This window comes from Cibotium barometz, chromosome 49, assembly GCF_041138505.1.
Source record: "Cibotium barometz isolate CiBa-2024 chromosome 49, ASM4113850v1, whole genome shotgun sequence".
NCBI classification, from domain to species: Eukaryota; Viridiplantae; Streptophyta; class Polypodiopsida; order Cyatheales; family Cibotiaceae; genus Cibotium; species Cibotium barometz.
Genome location: NC_141094.1, coordinates 27,998,319 through 28,008,898, shown reverse-complemented (window position 1 = coordinate 28,008,898; position 10,580 = coordinate 27,998,319).

Sequence of the window (10,580 nt, the reverse complement as noted above, 5' to 3'; positions counted from 1 at the left end):
TAATAAGGACCTTTTGGAGGCAAAATAAAACAAGCCAAACACATGAAATAAGGGACTCGGAACAATGTTTAGATAAAAGAAGATTTTTAACTAGTGGGACACCGCTTTGAAAGAGATAGGAGGATTTACTTAGATACTACCCTGGCTCGCGAGATGAGGACATCTCGAATCTTTTAAGTGGGGGAGATTGTAAGGTCCCTCCCAAGCCATGTATGTATGTGTCTCTTTTAATATAGATTCCAATAAGGAAAGAGAGTGTCATTAGAGAAGAGTGAGACAACAAGGCTAGAAATATTAGAAAAGTGTTAGAATAAAAATATTAACTCCAAAAAAATCCTAAAAGAAATAAGAACATAAGAATAGTTTTATTAAGAGATAAGTATTCCCAAAAATAAAATTTCAAGTTTAGGTGATAAGAGGTCATATTTAGAGTACTTTTACACATTTAGAGTCCATGCATACTAAAAATGTAGAAAAACAATGCGTTTCTAAAGATGGCGCATTTGTGGCTATATACAGACGTTTTTGCCTATTCCCCTTCCACAAATAGGGGAAACACTTAAGATAGTCCACTAAGTCTTATCTTAGAGAAAATTTCCTACTCATTGACACCTTGACCATACAGAGATTCAAGGATACGATTCATAGGTAAGACCTAGTTCTATCCCGCAGGGGGAGCGTGGTCTTCTAAAATCAAATCACCCATAGGGTAATTGATCACATAAATTGGGCAACTACAAGACTTGATTTCTAGAGGCAACGCTTTTTTCCTTATCCATGCAAGGCACAGCCGCTGGCCTAGTCTTGTAGAATAGAGTTGCCCGAGAACCTATTTATCTAGCATAGGGCTTTCACTTAATCTGTTGGAAAGCTACCCGACTAATCGGGTCCACCCATCCGTAGGATGGTGCCATCGGGGCATTCCATCCTCCCACTTTCCACCCTACTCACGCGTCAATTTGTTTTCTAATTAATCCTACCACACTGTTTGACATAAATAAACATGTTCCTTAATTAAGACTCTTTTTCACAAGGTTCGTTAAAACAGCCTTCTTACACAATACAATCATACCAAAGACAAGATGTAATTATATAAAAAGTTTATACATGAACCAATTCCATACAAGCCAAACCGGCTCTCTTATTCTTATTCTGCCGATGATCTAGAATTCGGCCTTCCAGCCTCTACATGCTGGGCAAAACCCTACAGGACCATACACCTCATCGTCGGCCACTGGCGCGAGGACTCAAGCCGGCCTGTCGCCCTCTCAGGCTCCATCGCTCGATCCTCCCGCCCCTCAGAGGGATGTCTGCACACTAGGGTGGGCTAATTCACCGCACTAGCCTGGGCCCTCAGAACTAGGCAGCATCACAATCACTCGCCTCAATCGGCAAACCTCATTCTCCCAATGGTATGAGGGATACCATGGGCCAACTCCGGGCCTTACTAACATCTTCACCGTCCGGCTATACAAGCACAAGAACGGGGCAGCGTCAAGGCAGGGAGAGTTATACCTGTACCTTAATTTAACCAAGATAGTAATCCATTTACTCACTAAACCATAGGACTAGAATCCATGTTACCTTCTTAAGAAAACAATCCTTTTCACAAAGATTTTTGCATTTCAACTTGAGATTGCGGATAAGACATTCTTTATTTAGGCATATGCTATTGTTTAAAAGAATACAAACTTTAAATAGTAAATCAATCAAATAATAGAGAAGCCGGGGCCATATCTCAATCCCTAAGAATGATATATAATTGAAAAACAAAATATGTATATACCTTATAGAAATTTGTCGTTTATCGTTGTCCTTGCTTGTTAACAAGAGCTTTAGAACAACTTGACATATGAGAATAGAGTCTTCTAATACCTTGTCTTATGATTGAAATCATCCAGTCATTCCCAAGATTTATCTCCTCTTACTCGTAGTGTGACTCTTCTCTCTTTCTAAGGTTTATAACAAAATAGCCTCTTCTTACAGGGCTACGGCATACTATTCTTTCTCTAAAAGAAAAGCTATGGAGTTTAGGTCTCTTCCTCCGAAAGACCATAGCAATCTAAGCTTATTTTCTGAGATATTAGATAAGAATGAAGGGATATATGCATCTCAAACTCTAGGATTACCTTGAGGCTACTTGCTGCCTTCTCACAGTTTTCTCTGTGTAGAGACCCTGACAGAAACAGCAAATTGTTTTGGCCATAACTCTCTGGTAAAAACTCAGAATATAGTCATACAACCAGTCAAAAGAACGGGAAGGCATCTGGTCTACAAGCCATCGCGGACAGAATAGGCAAAAACGTCTGTATATAGCCACAAACACGCCATCTTTAGAAACGCATTGTTTTTCTACATTTTTAGTATGCATGGACTCTAAATGTGTAAAAGTACTCTAAATATGACCTCTTATCACCTATCTCTTAATAAAACTATTCTTATGTTCTTATTTCTTTTAGGATTTTTTTGGAGTTAATATTTTTATTCTAACACTTTTCTAATGTTTCTAGCCTTGTTGTCTCACTCTTCTCTAATTACACTCTCTTTCCTTATTGAAATCTATATTAAAAGAGACACATACATACATGGCTTGGGAAGGACCTTACACCTGAAGCATCCGACCAGCCTCCTTCTCTCCATATTCACCACCGATCAATCTATGTCTTTTAGCCTAATCTTCAGACTCTGGCTCTAGTCCTCCACCCTCAAACTTCTTTGCATCTTCTGTTGAGACATGGGCCTCTACAAAATCCATATCTATGGTTCCCTAACTCATTTCCACTGCTCAAATAAAAAATTAATGCTTCCACCCCCAGAAGAAGGAGAAAAGTTACGTTTTAGCCCTGCAAACAAAGAGGAGAAGATCCACTGTCCGGACAAAAAATTTGTCTGCACGAGTGGCTCTGAAAGGGGGGTAAAACACAAGCACAATTGGTGGAACCACTTTCGGCTCACCCACAAAGAAAGTAGAGCAAATACAAACACTATACAGGTTGAAAATCTACATGTGGCTGCAATCACGAATTCTCCACTGCCCAGATGGGAAATCTATCTACACGAATGGCTCTGAAAGGGGGGTAAAACCTCATTGCGGGTACTAGCACGACTGGTGAAACCGCTTCAGGCTCACCCATAGAGAAATTAGGGCAAACACAAACACCGTGCAAGCTAAAAATATGTGGGGCGCAGCTGCGATCCAAGTTCTCCACTTCTCTCTCTCTCTCTCTCTCTCTCTCTCTCTCTCACACACACACACACACACACACATGAGTGGGCATGCATGTGTGTGCTTAAACACAAAGTCCTCATATAACTTTATGATAAAATGTGCTCATATTCTTTAAATCTTACCTTATTATAATATATTTTAATTATCCTAGTTTAACTTATCTTTGGCTTGTTAAGCGTAAATACATGTTATTTATACTAATATAAATAACATAAAATGTTGAAAAAGAGACTAAGTTGTTACATCTTGATTACAATATGAATGCTTTTAGAATGTTCATTTAATGCAAAATCATAAGAAGTGTTGACAAGCTTGGAGATGAGAATAACAAGCAAGAATCTGGATTTTGCATGACAATGGTGATAAGCAAGAACATGGAGTGCATGACAATGGTGAGTTCTAAAGGAAAAAAACACAACTTGAGAGTAACATATTTGAATTTTTTTCACCTTTTCTTACGATTTTTTTTTTGTGTGTGAGGAAAGTCTAATGACAAACAAGAACCCAATTTGAGTACATATTTGAATGTTTTCACCTTAGCTTATGACTAAGAATTTTCTTACCAAAAGTCTAATGACATGGAGTAGTACATAACAATAAACAAGAACCCAAGTTACATGAAAATAGTGATGAGAAAGTGAACAGAGGCAACTTGTAAGGACATATTTTCATTTATGTTATTGGAACTTAGAAGATGCTCATAACAAAATACAATGGACATGTTTGGAGAAAATATATTATGGATAATGAATCGGTTAATATATGTCACAATCTTAAATATTAATAATAATATGACATCGTTTCAATGAGAGAACATGTGAGACCTATAAGGAGATTTTATCTTGAAAATGGAGGCCGAGAAGGCTCCACCTATTTTAAGTCAAAATGCATCTTGATCATATGTTATTTTCTATTTTAAGCCAAAATATCTCTTGATCACATGTACTTTTCTAATAATGCATCTACCACTAAGGTAGACTACAAAAAGCAACCCGTAAAGGGACCCATCAAATGGTGTTTGAAGAGAACAAAAGAAAGATAGAGGACTCCCACTTTGGATGGTTGTTCTTGAAGAGAAGAAAGTATAAATGGAGGATCCCATGTATGTATGGTCATGATATTTTATGTGTGCACATAAGCCATTAGTTACATAATAAATTTTTTAAAATGATGTCAATCAAGTCCCCAAAATATGTGCACATTTATGATCAAGGGGCATTTTAAAAGGCATTTATAGAATGTGATATTACACTCCTTTTTAAGTGAGAAATCATACATCATTTCAAAAACGTGAATGCATCCTCTATTGAAAATCATGACATTATTGATTAATTATGAGAATTATCTTGGTTTTTTAATTGGTTGGGAGAAGTGAGGTTAGCCCTTCGATCTACAAGCAAAACATTGGCCATGATTTGCAATTATCATGGGCATCATAAATCTCCCTAGTAAAGTGATCCAATGGAGTACCTTTGAATAGCTACAACACGTTATGCCTGCTAATTGTATTTAGTTCTTATCTAATTAGGATCTTATTAAAAACCGATATTAAAGATTGGGTCAACAAGTGCTTGATAGCATGTTGATCCTTCTTTATTAGTACCTCAAATCCCATGAGATAATGCTTCCATATTTTGAGGGCATGGACAACAGCCAAAAGTTCCTTGTAATAGGTACTATACTTGGCTTCATTGGGTTTGAGCTTGCGGCTCTCATAAGCTATGGGATGGTCATCTTACATGAGGACTGTGCCTATGCCAGATCCACTAGCATCTGCTGTGACAACTAAAAAGAAAGGACGGTCAAAGTCGAGTAGATGTAGGACAGGTGCATGGGTCAATAAGTACTTCAAAGTTTTGAAGGATTTTCGCTGACTGTCACCCCATCAAAAAAACTAGCTTCTTGCAAAGCAAGATAGTCAATCCAAGAGCAATGAGTAATAAATTTTTTAAAAACCTGCTAGACCTAGAAAAGATCTAACTTCATGGGCATTTTTAGGAGTAGGCCAGTGTTAAATGGTTTGGACTTTCTTAAGGTCTACTCGAATACCATCGGCCAATACTATATGGCCTAGATATTCTATCTCAATTTGAAAGAAAGAACATTTGTCAAGGGAAAGAAAACACTCACAAAGTTCTGATAATCTATAAAAAATTTGTTCATCATGCGTGCAAATGTGGCAGGAGCATTAGTGAGACCGAAGGACATGACAAACGAACTCATAATGTCCTGATTATGTACGGAAAGTAGTCTTGAAGATATCAGATCCATACGGATTTGATGATACCCAAACTTTAAGTCAATTTTACTAAATACACCTGCACTTTTTAATTTATCTAATAGGCCATCAATTCTAGGGATTGGGTAGCGGTTCTTAATAGTCACTTTATTTAGTGCTCTATAGTCTATGCACATCCTAAAAGTTTTATTCTTTTTCTACACAAGCAAGATAGGTGCACCAAACAGGGAACTACTAGGGCGAATGAGACCTTTGTCAAGCAATTCAACTACTTGACATTGCACTTCTTGTTGGTGCAAAGGGCTATGTCTATATGGTGCTTTGTGAGGTGGTTGAATGCTTGGAAAAAGTTTTACCTTATGATCTAAGTCACCACAAGAAGGAGGTAGATGGGGAGGATAGTCATCCGCAAAACAATCATTAAATGAAGAAAGAAGTTTTTGTTGTTGTGGTGAAAGAGAAGATTCTTTCGTTTCCACTTCATTAACATAAATCATGTACGCTTTCTCATGTTTCCTTAATGCACAACGTGCTTGTGTGTGAGAGATGAGTGGAAACATTTCAAGAGAAGAGTGACTAGATAAAGAGAGAGATTGATTATTGAAATTGAAAGACATCATGTGTGTGTGTGTGTGTGTGTGTGTGTGTGTGTGTGTGTGTGTATGATAATCAATCTATGGATTATGTTTGTGTCTAAATGGCATACCAAGAATAACATTTGTGGAGTGCAGAGGTGCAATAAGAAAATTTTATTTTTCCCTATAAGGACCAATAGAAATTTCAAGATCTTTTATTTCACGTGTGCCATTGTACCTAGTTCCTTGAAAAGCATATTTAACTTTAAGTAGAAGGAGAAGTTTCAAGTTGGAGTTTCCTAACAAGTCTTTCTGAGATGAAGTCATGTAAACTACCATCGTCATGTAAAACACATACTTCAAAACCATTTATATGACCTTTTATTTGCAATAAAGTATGTATCGAGGGAGGCATACCTGGATCAATAGATTCTGTGTTGTTCACCTCGGATTGAAGAGCATCTTTAGTCCAATCTGGAGCGAAGTCAAGATCATCAATAGTGTTATCCTCTTCAATATAGTGGAGTTTTGCCGATGAAGGATTGTCCTTTGGAAGGTTAGCAGGGCATTGAGATTGTTTATAGCCCGATTTATGGCATTTATAATAAAATATGGGATATTTGTGCTGCGAATCAGCACGTAGTGCATGCGTGCTATTGTGACTAAGCTGGGGTTTTGAATTTACATCATTTGGCTTGGAATTAGCCACATTACATACATTTTTATTTGGAAAAGTGGGTACACGAATGTTGTCAATACGTGGAGTAATAAAAGGTTTACAAAAGTTACGATTGTTTGTTACCCAAGATGATTGTCGATTTTGAGTTGCCGCTTGTGGTTGGCGAATTTAAGTGGCCTTTTGAGAAGAGCAAACCATCTGGGCAACTCTTTCTCTACGTCGTGAGCGAAAGAAATCACTTCGTAGAGTGAAGAGGGTTTCAAAGTATTAATTTTTGCTTGTATACCACGTTGAAGAGCATCTTTGTATTTACATTGAAGTGAATCCTTAGGCACGTACATCTTCAAGCATGTGAAGGAGTAAGAGGCATTGCCAACAAAAATGCTTAGTGTATTGACTCACGTTGTCACCTTCAATCCATGAAAAATTTGACCATGCACGATGCACGTGAAGATGAAACTGAGGTGGTAAGAATGATTCTTTGACCTTCTCTTGGAATGAGGCCCAAGTGCTACCGCAATCAATGCTATTGCAGAGCACGTTCCACCATAAAGCAGCTTTATCATTCATGTGGTTAGTGGCACATTTCATTTTGTCACGCTCGGAAAAAATTTCTTCGGAAAAGTAGTCATCAAATTGACTCAACCATGACAAAACAATTTTTCCATCTTTGCGACCATCGAAGCGAGAAAAATTAAAGGAGCAACGACTTATCTTTTGTTCTTTGCGGGTCTGTTGAGTGTCGAACGCGGCTCACAAAATTTTAGCAATTCGGTCATCCTCAGTGTCCAAATCTCGCGGCGGTCATTTGTCGTGATCTTGTAATTGGCGTTCCGCATCTTAAAGTTGTTGCAACAGATAAATTTATTGTTCCGGAGTAGCCTCAGGCAGTAAAGGAGTATCCATATCGGAATTGTGTTGCAAAGAATCGTCACTTGATGAAGGCATGTGAGTGGAGATGTTGGATGAGGTGCTCCTTGTTTGTCAATTTCCCTTTAAATAAAGAAGAGAAAGAGAGATTGAAAGTGTGTACTTCTCCCCTCCAAACGACTGTACAGAGAAGAGAGTTATATATTTCTCTTTGGGCGTTTTTTTCCAAAGAATATATATATATATATATATATAATTTTTTAAATATATGTTGCGCTGTTGTTCTTGACGAATGGCGGTGCTGTTTGTTGGCGCTCGTTATGTGCTCTCCCCCACACACCCATCTTCCTGCTCACTAAATCTACGTCGTCTAACGCGTTCGCCGTCGCTATGTTGCAAAAAAACATCGCTGGCAGACGTTGCGTGTTGCAAGTTATGGTGCAGATGTTTGGATGGGCCGTTTTTTGTTACTGATGTCATGGCTATTATTATAACTCACCCAATTCTATGGTATATGCTGAAAATACATGGCTTCCACAAATTTCAAGGAAAAGAGGAAAAAACAGTGGTTTTAATAGCTCTGTCCTCATACCAATGCTGTCAATAAACCTCCATAACCACAGCTTCAAGCTTTGCAAATAAACAAGAAGGAGATAAATATAGCAACTATGTAGAACAAAGAGAGACCTCGTCTAACGCGTTCGCCGCTATGTTGCAAAAAAACATCGCTGGTGGTAGACGTTGCGTGTTGCAAGTTATGGTGCAGATGTTTGGATGGGCCTTTTTTTGTTACTGATGTCATGGCTATTATTATAACTCACCCAATTCTATGGTATATGCTGAAAATACATGGCTTCCACAAATTTCAAGGAAGAGAGGGAAAAATAGTGGTTTTAATAGCTCTGCCCTCATACCAATGCTGTCAATAAACCTCCATAACCATAGCTTCAAGCTTTGCAAATAAACAAGAAGAAGATAAATAGAGCAACTATGCAGAACAAAGAGAGTGGGTTCAATCTCCCCCCATGCATGAGTGAGCACGCTTCCTTAGCTTGATACATTTCACTTTGGGCCATTAATATCAAAAAGTAACTTGGTCCCCAAGCTTGGCTATTTACATTAAAATTGTTGCAATTTAATTAAATGAAACTATGGGTGGCGACCATCATCGCACATCAAAATACAGCGGCCACACACCGGCCAAAATCCATCGCACCCACACTACTCTGTACACTGATCTGCTCACCAAAAACACAAGATACATTAAATCTCACTTATCCTCCCAACATAATGTGACACTCCATGCTCTCCCGCGTAGCCAATCACGACCATGTGGCAAATGAGCATACCATAAATATCAAATAATTCCACAATTCTCATTTCCATAACAACACTAATGAGGAATTCATTATAGCCTTCAAGGTTGACCTTGCTTCAAATTTTGAGATGTTAAATCTTGGTCTTTTGCACTACTATTTGGCTATGTAATTTATACCATAAGATGTTGGTATAGTTAAAGTACATAAAGGCACTACTCATCAAGAGGTTCAATATGGAAAGTTGCAAATCGATTTCTACACCAATGAAACCTAGCGTTAAATATAGTCTACAAGATGCTGGTGAACGATTCAACATTACCACTTATAATTAAGTTTTTGGATGCCTAATCTATTTATGCAACCCATGGCCAAATATAATATGGTGTGTCACAACTTTCAAAGTTCATGTATTGCCTAGGCACTAAGCATTGCAGTTAAACATATCTTCAGATACTTGCAAGGCACTCAAGATCTTGGATTATTCTATGCCAAGGGGGTTGATTTAGAATTGCAAGCCTTCAATGGTTATGATTGGGCATGCGGTTATGATACACAAATATCCACATCTAGAAACTATTTTTTCCTTGGCAATTCGTGCATATCTTGGCTAAACAAGAAATAACCAATTATGGTAATATTGTCCTATGAAGCTAAATACAGAGTGGCATTCACTATGATAGTTAAATGTGTATGATTGAGAAGATTGATGGAGGATCGGAGGATCTTTGTGTGATACTTGAATGCGTATAGGTGAGAAGATTGATGGAGGATCTTTGTGTCCCTTCAGATACCCCTACTCCTATTCTCTACTGCAGTCACATAGTGCAATGGTAGTTGTAAATTATCCCATCTTTTATGCCAGGACTAAGCACATTAGAGTGTATTACACTATGTCAGAGAGAGGCTATGGTAGTTATAAAGAATCCCGTCTTTCATGCCAGGACCAAGCACATTGAAGTGTATTTCACTATGTCAGAGAGAGGCTCAATGCAAGAGAGATAAATCTAATATATTGTAGTACACATGATAATGTGGTAGATCTTTTCACTAAATCCTGAGTTTGAGACTTTCCACCGCAATTTGGGCCTCTTCTCTTTCATAGATTGATCTGCAATCTCTATAAATCTCACATTTGTACTACACAGGAGTTTGTTAGATATTTGGTAGTACTTCACCGTGAGGTCATGCACTTATGCCATGGGTAGTTTTTTTGCATGGCTATCTAGGTGTAAACGAACACCTTAGGGTTAGCTAATATATAAGCAACATCATTTACAGTTTAGGGTTGCTTGCTCATTTGTACTTTCTCTTTATACTTGTAGATAGCTTTTAACTCCCTCCTTTGAGCTTGCCATTCTCTCTCACACTCTACACCCTCATGTTCTTGTCATAGGAGCATTTTGTATGTGTAAGTCCGGCTCTCTATTCTACAAAATCCAAGTACTCTCCTACTATAACTTATAAAGGTCGGTCTATATTGTGAATTTGACTATATTAGCAGGCACTATAACTATGCCATAACTCTAGTACACCAAAGTGGCTATCACATAGTTTATAACAACTGGTAGCATCACCTATAATCTCACCAATTGTGCCAGTGGCATAGGTGTGGAAGCTATCACCAAGGCATTCATCAATCCCACAACACTAGTTAAGCTCGATATCTCCA